Raw genomic sequence first — 15,097 nt, forward strand, 5'->3', positions numbered from 1 at the left:
AAGTCTTGAGTACTGAAGTACCAACCAAAACGACTGAAATAAAGTATGGCTTTAACTGAGGCAGATTAAGTCCATTTAGTTGGAAATTCTGCTCTAGTGTTAGTATTTTCACAAGTTGATTACTCCTGATTAAAGCATTAATGAACAGATTTAATGAGATCATTTTTCCTCTTGAACGAGGGGTGAAGGCCAAGGTCAAAGCAAGACTCAAGATCTTGACAGTAATATGCAAGCAGGGAAGAAATTAAAAAAAATATTAACTAAATGAACCAAAATTATTAATGTATTCCAAAAACACAGAGCTTTCTACATGCAGCCTGCTCTTGTCGTTTCTTTGCTTTGCTTTTCCATTCATCTCTTTCATTCAAAGCTCTTCAAAGAATGGGATTTTAATGGCTCAGGCAAATGGCAAAATTAGACCCTTTTATTTAATTACCCTGTTGAAGCATGTTGTTCAGAATTTAGACGTTGAATGAGGAATTTTTTCCTTTATCAGAACATAGGGTTTAGGGTTAGGGTTAGGTTAGATCTCTGTTAAATGTATCAAAATTATGCATGTACTCAAAATTATGCATGTAACATTTGTGACATTGTGTAAATTACTGGATGTGGCTGTAAATGTTTCATTACCAAATAGGTCATTCTTAGATGGAGCGTGTGGTCCCTTGGCTTGGACCAGAAGGACTGAGTTATATATGGATTAAATTGCACTCATGAGAAGATTCCAGAAGTATGGGAATACTTTCACATTTGTGAAAAATGAAATTCAAATATGGCTATTTTGGTGTAAATTGAACAATTTTTCATAATATATGTTTATCACAAAAGTCCTAAAAACTTATCATATGGATGGATTTCAAAATTTCTTTGCACTAAATACAATTTAATATTTAAATTTCATTATCTACAAACTTTTGGAAGGACATCCCACAGTTATATCCATGTTAAATATACATTGGTACAAGTACAATATAGCTGTCCAGAATTAAGAAGTTAAGGGCTGGCCAGGACACTGGCAGTTCTAAAATCTGAGTCACTCACTACAAGATTTGCTCTAAGTCTTAAATTAGTATTTTTGAAGCCAATGTATTATAAACTAATAGATTAGGTGTCTTTGCATTATTGTAAAAAGTAGCACCAGCATAAATATAAGCTCAGCCAAGCAAATAAAATTGCAAAAAATGAATTGAACAAATCTTCCCCTTAGAAATATGAAAGTTTTGGAACACTTGTCACTGGTTGATAACATACAGAGCAGAAACATGAGCACAGACATGGAGCTAAGGAGCTTGTTGAGTCCCTGGTTCTGGGCTGTGAAATGGACGTTCTTGCTCATGGTACTCTGTAATTCTGAGCCTCCCATCCACCTAAAACAGTCTCCTTTTCTCTAAAGTTACATAGATACAGGTGAGTTGCACAATGTACAGTTTGAGCTTCTGGTACACCTGTACAATTTCACACTTGGTTTCTGTGGATTTGTGCCATAATGGCTAGTGTTGAGTCACGTCGCAGTCTGGAGCCTAGAAGTCCATCTAAATTTCTCATATAAGTAGGAGTCTTTAATCATTTATTTAAATACTTGGGACACCTACTGTTGCTTTCACAGATGCATCAACAGGGAATTGGATCTGCAGTGATACAGCTAAAACCTGAATTGACACTCACATGTGATACCAACATTTTAGTTGGTGGCTTAATTTGTTGAGCTATGATAATGGCCCTGGCAATATAATTCTTTGCAAAAGTCTGACTCTTTCTACTTGTTTTCAGTAAGTTCCTTCTGAATCTAAACACAGGTCAAGCTATACACTGGAACTAGGATCAAATAACTTTTTAAAATCTTCAAATATTTAGACATATGTTTTCCTCTCTAGTATCTATCTTAACATATGACCCACAGCATTGCTGGCAGTTGCTATGGTTTTTTCACAATTTCTTAAATGACCAATATATAAAATATTCACTTACTATAAATCCAGCTGAAAACGGTACTAGCAGTTATCTAGGGTAATAGATACCGCAAGCTTAATGTCAGCAATACAGAGAACAGAACCAGTTTGCTTTACAGAATAAGCAACAATATTGTACCTGCGTTCCAAATGGCCTTTCTATTTTTTTTTTTTAACATGTGACAACTAAAGCTTCAACAAAATTCTTCTGAAAGCACTTTGGGCAGTGAGGAGTTTGTGAAAAATGTAAGAAATTCAACCCTCCTTTTTTAAGTGAAAGACCTATATTTATCAACTTCAAAATTCTCCAAAACCTGATTAAAACCACAAATGACACACACAAACATAACATAAAAGAAATTCATAATCAGCTTGTATGCCTGTGCATATTATGTGTTGAATAAAGTAACTGATAACAATCTTATTATAACCCATTTCATTAACTATTTTCTAGGTAAATTAGATGGCAATTTATAGGACAATAAAACTGATCTGAAAGCCACACACAAACAGGGATAATACTTAAATTTTAACATCTGAAGTAGGAAAAATTCTGCTAACTCAATCAATTTATCAGCTACCATAACAAATGCCAAAATTTTATCTTCAAATAGTTATGCGGGCAAATTCCTTCTTCATTTAAATCTGATGACTACATATTTGTCAATGAAGATTATTTAGCTTGAAGATTTTCTTTTTTATTAGTAATATAGCTGATACAATTTGATATAATTTGAAGGCCCGATATCCAAAAAAAGATCAAGTCCAAGAAAATTGGAAATCAAAGTAGAGATCTGAAAACCTGAGAACAAAGTATCTACCTATAGACTTAGTACCAAAGTGAAGTTTACCATGCCTTAATAAATCACAAATTTTCCTAAAACTTCTTTTCTTCTGAATCTTTCATGTTAGAGGGACAATCTTGAATGAGCTGAGAGAAAAATAGGAACTAGAAAACCTGTTCTGTGGCTTAAAGGCAAAACAGTAACTTACATTCCCATGGTGATGACAGCTGAGTTCAAGGGAAAACAGGATCTATTCTTACATTTTAGAGTTGTTATCTTTGTTAATGATTATTGTTCAAGCAACTTCTCCAACAATAAACAATATGTTAATGGATTCTTCTTTTCTTACTGGGAAGGCTTCATGCTTTATTTTCCAAGGATCTGTCCGTTTACATCACTAATCATTCTTATTTGAGTTAAAATTTAGATATTTTCATGCTTAATGCTTTATTCTGAACCCAGTTTAATATTTCGCCTTCCCCCTTACAGGCTGCATCCTTCGCCACAGCTCTATGAAATGGAGAGGAACCTGGTTTGGAGCATGGGCTCTGGTGTGGGTCAAAACTACAGCAGGGGAGGCAAGGGGGAGCATACTTTTGTGACTTGCTTATAAACCATTATGACCAATTACTACCCCTCTGCATACAGTCTGAACTTCACACGGTTGCCTCTGAGCATGTGATACCAAGGCCAGCATCCTTTGTTTAGCTCAGGAGCACCTGCCACCCCAACACCAGGAGAGCATGGATTTTGAATCTGAAAACTTTTGGCCCCCAAAAATGATCAATGTTCTCCCATTTCCTTCCAAGGCACACAAAAGCTATTTCTCCCTTTTTGCACTGTCGACAGAGGGCTTCATACCACTCTTTACTCCAAACACTAACCATCATTCCCCTACTCTCTATTACTGAACAACTAATCACAACATCTGTATTACCAAGGACACTGAATATTGTCACAAACTGTACCTTGTCTTCTGCCATCGCCTGGCTACCAGGTAGGTAAGCTGCTTCTTAAGTTTCAGGAGCATCTAGCTAGACAATAAGATGCCGATGTTACTTTTTTCCTAGTACATTTATTTCATGTTTGCAAGTGTTTTGTGGTGGCAATCATGGACCCTGCACTCTTCCATCTTCTCAGCCTTCCTGTATTGATTTGAGTAGGGAACCACACATAACAGCTTTCATTATATTTCTCTAGTAACCCTGAGCAAAACTGTATGATCTCAGTTGTTCATGGGACTTCACCTTAGAGCCCTGCACATTCAGTAATTCTGTGCTCCTGTTGATCCCTGAAATCATGTCTAGGATAATGGAAAAATTCTCATTTGACATTTGAGAAGAACTTCTTAGCTACTTGGAGATAGAAACCTAATATGACTCACTTATGCTGTAGCTATAATAATGGCCAGAGGAAATAAATATTTATTCCCTCCTACTAATCAAATTCTTGTTCCTTTCATAGAGCAGAGCTCATGTTTAACAGGAGTACAGACCTCTGCACTTATCTGCTCTTCAAATGTAACTAATGGAATAGGAAAGCACCAGTACAAATTACTTTAATGAGTATAAATGGAGAAGTTCAATTCCTTTGACAGCTGAGAGAGGCTGAATTCTTTAAATTGAGTCATTAAATGTGAAAACTGGAAGGAATTTTACAAACTATGTAAGTCAAATTGTGTTTTGCATTGGAGAAAATGGTCTACAATGGATGAAGGCTACATCAGAGACTTGTCGACTGTCAGAAATGAGGAACAAGGCTTGCATGGCAACTGAGGCATATCGAGAAACTCTAAAATTGTTTCATCAAGATGTTCTTTTTCACACTTTTCACTCTGTGGTTTAGGACCTAGACCTTTATGTGCAATATGGAAAGATATGATCTGCTGTACAATTATCGACATCTAGAAACTGACAATTGTCAAGCAAAGTTAACAGTATAGGCTGGTAGGACCTGGCATGTTTCCCTGAATAATAATACAGAGTATTAATTTTTTAAAAATGTTAGATTTGGCAGGCAAGGGTATTAGGCATCAAGTAATTAGGGAAAATTTATGTAATATCTCAGTCAGCATACCGTTAGCTCAGAGACAATCACCTCCCTGCCCTTTTAATACAAGATCTTCAGAAAATCAGCTATGTATGAAAGCCTGTCACATGAAAAGCGGCCTAAAATTTTTATTTCTCAGATAGATACCCCAACATTATTCATTTCCAATAAGCACCAACAGCAAAATGTTGAAAGAAGTTCAGTAATAAAACAAGCAAGCAAGCAAACAAAAACTAGTGCCCAACTGAAATACTATGTTAGATCAGGAAACCTCCAAATTACATGGAATAGGGCAAAAGAGAATTTAGCCATTCTGTAAAATGGAGACATATGTTAGCTTTTCTTAAAACATGTAATTAAAAACATTCCGCTGATTTGGGAATTACATTTACTTTCCTTTTTTCTTCATATTTTTATAAGCAAAAAATCCCACCTAGAATTCTAATCAATATAAATTTGTAGATTTATAAATAATAATTTAGCAATACATACTGCTGACAAATGGTTATTTTTAACATGACACCTTTTAAATATGTTGTGGTCGGCTTCAATAGTAAAAACTGTTTTTTAATGAGCTGACATTTCTATTACCCTGAAGAGGGCTTGCAATTAGTCAACTAAAAGCAGTAATGCAGCCGTAGTTATTTTTAATTGCTTTATTCCTAATGAGGAAGCATTATGGATTAACTTGCTCCATTTATAATTTGAGAGAAAAATACCTTGATAAAAATAGCATCCTCACCCATTTGCCTCTTTCACCAAACAAGAAAGAAAACGTTTTGATGCTCCTTTTCATTTCATTAACCGAGGGTAGTCTTCATTTGGATATTCTAGATACTTTAAGGCCCATTTAAAATGCAATCTCCTCTTTAGTTTCTCAGGTAAGTGAAGTCAGTGGGAATATTTGCAATGACTGCAACACTGATACAGGTAGGGCAGTAGTACACATGTGCTCTGACTGAAATGGAATAAGCAGTAAGTCATGTGCATTAATAGTATATGTAACTATGATGTGTAAAAATTGACTATCTAGGATCCACTTACATTTAACCAGAAATTATGGGAAAAATTATCAAAGCTAAACAGAGACACAAGAACCAATGTAAGGGATTTCAGAGTATTATGGGGGATTCCTGAAGATCCAATGCAATGATAGTTTACATAAATTCCTCAAACTTAGGCCCCTATTCGCCTATCAGGCCTCCAGTCTCATGCCAGTATAATTTGTGACAATGCCTATTTGAATAACATGTGGGCAATGTTCTAAATCCCCTAAGACAATGACTAACATTAATACTAAGATAGTGGCAGTTTTTGCGCACATGTGGATAATTCTGACTCCAGTTTGTCACTTGAGGCACACAAGTACCATTGCTTTTCAAATGGTTGTTATTCAGAGCTCATGCAGCATGCAGAACTTCAAACTGTAGGGAGGAAAGGTGGAGAGTGGAGACAAGCAACCAAGACATCAAGAGTTGACTCACACACTCACACATAGAAGTCCTAAGATTCAGATATGTAGGCCAATGGTCTGAACACAGAGGGAATCAATGGTACACAATCTCAAATGGTACACAATCTCATCTCAACCTGAAATCTTGAAGACCATGTGTCACAGAAGGGATTCTCTCTTTCTCCTTTAGTCATGCTGCAATGGACTGGATGGGATACATCCACACCAGCAAGGGCAATTATTATTCAGTTGACCAACCCCAATGTCAATCTCAACAAGAAAAAAACTCAAGACACACCCAGAACAGTGTTGAACAAATACTTGAACACCCTCTGGCCCGGGCAAATTGAAACAAGACTTGATAAGTTCCCTGAGTTGTCTGGTTCTTCTAGTAACAATTTTTTAGATCCTAGTCTCTGATAACTCCATATGAAAAAGAGATGTCTTTCTTTTTTCTAGGCACACATACATTGTAAAGCTTTCCTTGAAGACAAAAATTATTTTGCATCCTTATGAAAAACATATTAGACTGATACAATATAGCTTATACAACAAAACTCTTTGACCATATTCCTTAGACACACTTGATCTCTAGGACCCAGACCTTCTAATCACAAACTTTCACCTCTGCTGAAATTTAATACAATTTTACCCAAAGTAAAGGAATAATCATATGTAATGGCATGCTTCAACCCTTTAGAATAGTAATCTCTACCTCTTGGAGGCTTCACATCCTGGATACAGAATCAAGGTATCAAAAAAGGAAGGGTTTTACTCACCAATAACTTCTTCAGGAAGAAAGACTCCCATGTTCTGGTTATAATTAGAAATTCAGCCCTGAAACACAAGCAGGAAAAAAAAACTCATTTCCCTCCTGTAGAATTAATTCTGTGGTTCATGGTATCATATTGCTAAAATACACTTCATGGTTTCTATGTCTATAAGACTTTAATTTTGAAATCCATAGTGTCCTGAAATCTATATATAAAACATTAAAAATGGAATGAAATAATTAAAAAACATGAATATAATAGGATTTGCATTCCCCCTAGTAATACTGCCTGTCTGGGCTAATCAACTCCAGAGGCAAAGCTGGAATGCATCCTTGGTTTCCAGGCAGTCCATGTCTTAGATTATTTGCTAATGACTTATTGTCTCCTCCCTATGGTTTCAATTTTAAATTAAGATGTGCTCCCTTTGGTAGCTTTTTTAGCATAATTTTCTTTACATAGCACAGATATTCATAAAACCAACCCAAATCTGATTAAACTCTAATAGACTTATGATAATTTCTATTCAAAAATGTGTTCTACATGCCAAACTTCTTCCATGAACTCTGGAAAAAGGCACACCAGGAAGTGACCCAACCAACTGCTTAGGGAGGCTAAGAGACTTGCCCAAGGGCATTGAAATTTGGAGAAATATAACTAAACCCCAACAATCCTGACTATCAGCATCACACTCATTCCCACGAAATACACTCTTTGTATTTTCAGATCTTATATTTTGAATGTGATATAGAAAGAACTGCAGATGAATCACCATTGACATTGACTTTGCAACAATTCAACTTCAAACATTTGTTAAGCCTCATCAAAGCAGTTACAAAACATAGTCCATGTAGCTTGCAAAACTGGATAATACACACTTGTCAGTACAGTACTATACTGATAAAATTCTTATTTTGAAAATAACTGGGGCATTGAAAATATCAAAGAGTGAAATGGATTGGTCCACGTTAGAGATCCTTCATCTAAGAAAAAAAGAAAAAAACTTCAGCAAAGTGCATACCAGTTTTAGAGGCCACAATGAACTTTAAATTCCTATCTGTGAATAAAGAGATTTACTGTAGAAAATATGAAATAGGGGCTCTAAATTTGTTTTTATTACCTGCAGATCACAAGACGGATTGCTTCCCATTTCATAGCAGGGTCTTCCTGCAACAAAAGTGATCAAAATCAAGGTGAAATAAATCTTGCAGTGAAGAAAATGAGATAGCACTTTGTTAACGAAAAAAATCTGCAACAAATTTGTACAAAAATATGAAGTTGATAGGAACAACTACAAAGACAAACGAGCCATTAGGCTAACTCATGGTAGAAAAAGGGCAAGGGGTGGAATCAGGTTACCAGAAATGAGTTCATGAATTTAGTGCACATGTGTGCACACATGTACATGCACACAAAACCCCATAAAATCACATGTGCTCATAATGACATACAATATTATAACACCACATTTTAGAGAAGTTAAACTCATTTAAGCTTGTAATTATTCTTACTTCTTTATTTTACATGCTTTCATTATGTATGAAATCTTTTATTCACTACTTCCAAATAATTTCCTATTTTGATTTATTTTGTATGATTCGAATTACATACATAGAACCAGATATCTCATTTAGGAAAGATTCATGATTAATTTCCCGAGCATTTGTGTATATTAAAGTATCTTTCACTTTTTAAAGATTTATTTATTTTAATTGGAAAGGCAAATCAGATTTACAGATAGAAAGAGATACAGAGAGACAGTTCACTCCCCAAATGACTGCAATGGCCACAATGGCTGGAGCTGAGCCAATCCGAAGCCAGGAGCTCTTCCAGGTCTCCCACATGGGTGCAGGGTCCCAAGGTTTTGGGCTGTCCTCTACTGCTTTCCCAGGCCACAAGCAGGGATCTGGGAGGGAAGCCCCTATATGGGATATAGCTATTCAGCCATCGCACCAGGCCTTAAAGTATCGTTCTGTCTGTCTGTCTGTCTGTCTCTCTCTCTCTGTCTCGCCCTCTCTCTCACACACACAACCTTTATTAAATGTCAGCAGGACTAATTGGGGGAGTAGCTTTTAATAACATCCAATAAACCCATCTTTAACCCGATTCACTTTTCTTCTCATGCAAGTAGATGCATCGTTTAATAACTGTGTCTGTTCATTTCTACTATTGTTTTTGAAGGGTTTTTAGAATACATGTCACATTTTTGGAAGTTTAGAAAACCAGATATACAGAGAGGAGGAGAGACAGAGAGAAAGATCTTTCACCCGATAACTCACTCCCCAAGTGGCCGCAATGGCCAAACCTGCACTGATCCAAAGCCAGGAGCCCAGAGCCTCTTCCAGGTCTCTCACATGGGTGCAGAATCCAAAGGCTTTGGGCTGTTCTGCACTGCTGGGAAGCAGGGCTGCTGGGAAAGGAACCGGTGACCATAAGAGATTCTGGCATGTACAAGGGGAAGATTTTAGCCTCTAGGCTACCGTGCTAGGCCCAGCCCATACATATTTTTGCAAAATTACTTCTAAGTATGCAATGGTTTTAGACATGACCCATTTTTATGATAAAAAGTCTTTGTCCTACAACATCTAATCACTTCATTTGTTTTTCTCTTTCAGACACACCAAATACTATGAAGTTTTAATATACAGGATTTCTCTTGATACGTAAATTATCTCTTATAAATTCCACCTTGTAAAATTTTTTCCCACATCCCTAAATGTGGTATTTCACCCACCCTCTACGCAATCATTTAATTTTCTGTTGTGCCAAGCATTACATTTATCTTATCATAACGAAGGACATATTAATGTTGGTGTTTCACATACTCATGAAATATTTTACTTTTTGCAAAACACTTCCCCTTATATATTACTCATGACCACAGGCTGTATTGTTCACTTTTACTGTTCCTTGGACTTTCCTGATATCAGTAGAACAGATATACCAAAGAAAGTTTATCCTTCTTCGGTCACTGAGAGTAGTCTAATAAGAATAAGAGTTTTCTAAAGAGAGTCATTACTTAAAGGCCCTAGATGAAAGCTGAGGGTTTGGATAAAAGCTGAGAAACAGCAAAGAATAGAGCTAGTAGATAGAAATTCCTATTAGGTGTAACAATCCCAGTAATAGTCAATCCTCATACACTACAACAAAAAGGAAACATATTGCAGCTTTGGGTTGGGCTCCTTGCCATCCTCCTGTATTTTCTTTCCACCCCATTCTTCCATTCTAAAACACAGAACTTTATCATATCTCCATAGAAAAATGCAATTATACTGTAAGTTTTTTCTTCCCCCCAACCTGACCCTGTGGGTATTTTTTCCTCATTATTTCATATATTGCTGTATGAAACTGGGAAGAGAATTCCTAAACACTGTTTCTCAAGTTTTCATCTTAGCTATAATTTTCTGTTTAAGATAAAACTAGTACTTTTCTGAGGGAAGGGTAAAAGTGCAACCTGCACAGTTCTATTAAAGACTGTATAAACTTCATGTATGGAATAGTTGTTATCATCACTATGGGAACAGAATGAGCAATCAGCTTTGGTGGTTGTGGTGTGTGAATAAAATCAGCTTTGGTGGTTGTGGGGTGTGAATAAATGATTCCTTAGTAAATACTACAAATAGTTTTTACAGTATGGATGAAGTCACAATGACACTTTGTGTCAGACAAGTTATATTTCTTGCTTTCATTTTGAAGACTCAATCTCAAGAACATAGCCTTACAGAATATTGACAGAAATTCCAGATTGCTAACCAAGGTGTATGGAATACAAATGAAGCATTCCATTTGATTATTCTGCAATGAAATAGTGTATGTTGTATAATGCATAACAATGAATCAAGGTCCTGGAAACATAAAATAATTTAATGTGTTTTAGTGCCAAATAAGACTGTAGCAACATGAAATGAAGTGAAACAAGCATGTTTAATTAGAAAATTGATGTCATGGATTTGAGGCTGGAGGCAATGAACATATTACTAGAGAATTACTGGAATCTATTAGTCTTATGTGGTTTCCTTGGCAATTCTTGTTCAAATGGGCTTATCAATTCATAATCTCAATATTTACTACTATCAGTGATTATTTCCTATTTAAGTTCTAATAAAATACTCATTTAGCTGAAATTAGTACAATTCCATCTATAAAGATATATACAAATATATTAATTCCAATACATGATTTGTGTATTCTGAAAAAACAGTGTTGTGGCATTTTGCTTTCCATTTTTAAAAAAAATTGAATGTAAGTGTTACAGAGAAAGCGGGTGAGGGCAGAGAGAGAGTTTTCATTTACAACGCCCAGGGTTGGGACAGTTGAAGCTAGGAGCGAAGGATTTCACCTGGGTCTCCCATAGGGAAGGTAGGGCCCCAACATGTAGATTTTGTTCTACTACTTTTCCAGACTATTAGGAGGAAGGTGGTCAGAAATGAAGGGATTCTGACACGAACTAGCTCCCACATGATATAAAGGCACCACAGATGGAAATTTAGCCCTCTACTCTGTAATTCTGGCCCCTGGTGGTGCAACTTTGACAGTCCCCCACTATGTCTGAGTTTCTGAAGGTATTACTCTCTCAATGTAGAGAGGTCATAGTTTTTTAAAATTAATTGTTTTATGATACAGTTCCAACAGGTGCTGGGATTTCCCTTTACTGTTCCCCAAACCCCTCCCCGGCCAATGATTTTCCCTATACTATTACAATAGTATACCCCTTCATAAACAGTCATAAGTACATCATTCTGCTATTTAAGTGTATTCTGACATTGTAGACATGGGCAATGACACAGAGTCCAGCATCCTATTGGCAAGATATATTTAACTGTTTCACTGAGAGTCCATCTTTGATTTGAAGTACAGATGCATACTGCTTTGTATCTTCACATCTGGATATGATAGTCACTATTACGTAGTTACTATACATACTATTCATTCCCTTAAATGAAAAGCCATAAAACAAAATCAACAACAGGAAGAAAAAACAGAAAATTAACAATAATATGAAGTTAAATAACATGTTCCTGAATGATCAATGTTACTAAAGAAATGAAAAAGAAAATAAAAATCCTTCTTGAAAATGATGCTACTGTATGATCTATTAGTCAGTGAAGAAACTAATAAGAAAAAAAAACTGTTTTGAAGAAATGAAAATAAAAACAAAAACATCAAAATCCATGAGATGTAGCAAAAACAGTATTGAAAGGGCTATTGATCTTGTGTTTTGCATGAAGATTGCCATATTTATATCAGAGAGAATATATGATATCTGTCCTTTTGGGATTGATTTATTTCACTAAGAACACTCATCTCTAGTTGGGACCATTTGGTTGGAGTAGATGTATCGCAGTTGTTTTTTTTTTTTTTATCCACTCCTCTTTTGACGAGCATCTGGATTGTTTCCATGTCTTTCCTATTGTAGATTTTGTTGATGAAAATATACAGATTCTTGTCTCATATGCAGAATTCATTTCTTTGGGATATATTTCCAGAAGGGGCTGGGTAGCTGGGTCATATATTAAGTCAATTTTCAGTTCTTTTAGCATCCTCCATAGTGACTTTCATGGCGGTTGTAGTAGCCTACTTCCCCATCAGCAGCGCAGGGGGGTACCTTTCTCCCCACATCCATGCTAGCAGATGTTGTTAACACAGTTCTGAATGTAGGCTAATCTCACTGGACTTAGCCAAAATCTTAATGTGGTTTTCATTTGTATTTCCCTAACAGCTAAGCAGCATTAGCATACTTTAATAACTATGAGAAGTTGAGAAAGTGTGTCATTTTCTCATTAACCTTACCCATTGTTTGTTATGTATCCATGTATTTTTAAGTATTTCTTCTACTAATACAGATTAACAGAGGATAAACTGAAACAATGGTTCAGAATTAACACCAATAATAATTTATAGTAACTATCCACTTTCATGCCCTAATTTATGCAGATAATTGAATATCAACTGAGTTAACTCTTAAAAAATCATCAAGTCTTATGAAAAGTTGAATTTTAAAGAATCAGAAAAACTGTCCTAAAATAAAACAATATGTTGTTAGTATTTAGCTACCATAACAGAAGTTTTGTACAGTGAAAGAGGCCCTGAAACTGCATAATCATATGTGAGTATTGTTCATTGTTAACTTGCTTTATTCATTATGAGTGTTTATTAAACTCTGAATACACTGGACTTGTGAAAGATTTCTTGAATATAATTAATTACATGATGTGATATCAATATTTATGGAACTTAACTGTAGTATATCGAAATAAAATTATTCATCTACATTTTCCACATATTTACCCATTTATTTAAAGCGTGAAGGAACACCTCATGTTTCAGGTCAAGGTTACAATTGTAAAATGTAAGACACAGTCCCTTGTGCTCCATCATTTCAAGGTCCAATCACACACGTAGACAAACTGGCAATTACAGAAAGAGTGCAGTGTTTGCTCAATACAAAGATGTGAGCCTAGTAGAAGGCATTCTTAGAGAATTTACAAAAAGTTGCTCACAAAAACAGATAACAAAGCTGAGGCTTTAATAGTGACTAGGAGTTAGTCACCCAAACTCAGAGAGGTGAAAATGGATAGAAGGCTTAATGCAGAATGAGTAATAGTACAGATACAGACAAGGGAGACAGCATGCCTGCAAAGACGGCTTGAAGTAGGATGTATGATGAGGAGTGGTTGAAGAAATTTTGCACTGCAATAGGGAGGCTATCCTTAGAATGACAAGGCCCTGCACCAGCGTGGGAGACCCGGAAGAGGTTCCAGGTTCCCGGCTTCGGACCGGCTCGCATCGGCCCGTTGCGGCTCACTTGGGGAGTGAATCATCGGACGGAAGATCTTCCCCTCTGTCTCTCCTCTGTGTACATCTGGCTGTAATAAAAAAATCAATAAATCTTTTATAAAAAAAAAAGAATGACAAGGCCAACTGATTTGTGTTACTACCAGGACAGATTTTATCAGTCCTGTAGCACTGGAGTCACTAAGGAGACTAGGTTATATGCAAACAAAGAGGTATGTATTTCAAGCAGCCTGGACTTCCAAAGAAAGGAAAGGCGTCTATCACAATGAGATCAAGTGAAAGAGAACTAGAATTTAGACACACTTTCATTAATTTATCTCTCATGTCATTTCACTGGCCCAGAACAGACATGGTTAAACACAGCAAATGTTTAATGGCATTTGGCAACATTAATTATATTAACTTGATTTCTTTTTAAAGAAAGATAACTATTATATCATTTATTACTAGGCTTAAATGTCTTAAGTACTACCAATTTGGGTATAGAAAGAACTGAAAAATTCTACAATTTTAATAAGCTAATAATAGTTGCGGCTCTTTGTTGAGTTAATACAGCAGGAAATACTTGGACATTACTTTAAGACATATGATAATATCATATCTTATTTGAAAAATACATGAAAAATCATAAATTTAAGTTTTATGAAATAATTCTATCATTCTGAAACATTTATCAATTTTATTTCCATGGTTTTCTTTATTCAAACATAAGAACTCCTGAGTAAATCCTAATTTTTTTAGCAATTATCAGATATGTTCCTGACCAAGTACCCACCTCATCATTATGTGACGATTCACTCTGTGACAGCCCTGGCTAAGGCCTGTACAGGGCTCATGTGTGAAGTTCAACGTGTAGAAACTAGACAATAAAGCGAATGAATGAGTCAAGATACTCCCAGTGAGGCACAACTTCTGCTTTGAAAATAAAGCAGATTTGCTTTTTTAAGGTGAGTTGACCTTGGGGGAATTTTGGTTAGATTATGCAGAAGGAAGAATCAGGTCATACCAGGAAGAACTACTGAAGCAGAAAAGTGGATCTGAAATCGTTTTGCCAGTAAGAGAGAGAATGTTCTTGGTGTTTTTTGTGGAATGGGAAGAAGGCCAATGTGCCTACTGCACGGAACTGAGAAGGCACACAGGCAGTAATGCGTACAGAAGAGAGAGATACTAACGGCAAGTGGAGATAGAATAAGATCATGGAAAACCTTCTGGGCTGATTTGTTCTAACTGCAAAGAGAAATCATGAAGCAAGAGTGTGATAAAATGTGGTTCATGTTTGTTTCTGAAGTTGCAGAT

This window comes from Ochotona princeps, chromosome 6 (genome assembly GCF_030435755.1).
Source record: "Ochotona princeps isolate mOchPri1 chromosome 6, mOchPri1.hap1, whole genome shotgun sequence".
Lineage (NCBI taxonomy): Eukaryota > Metazoa > Chordata > Mammalia > Lagomorpha > Ochotonidae > Ochotona > Ochotona princeps.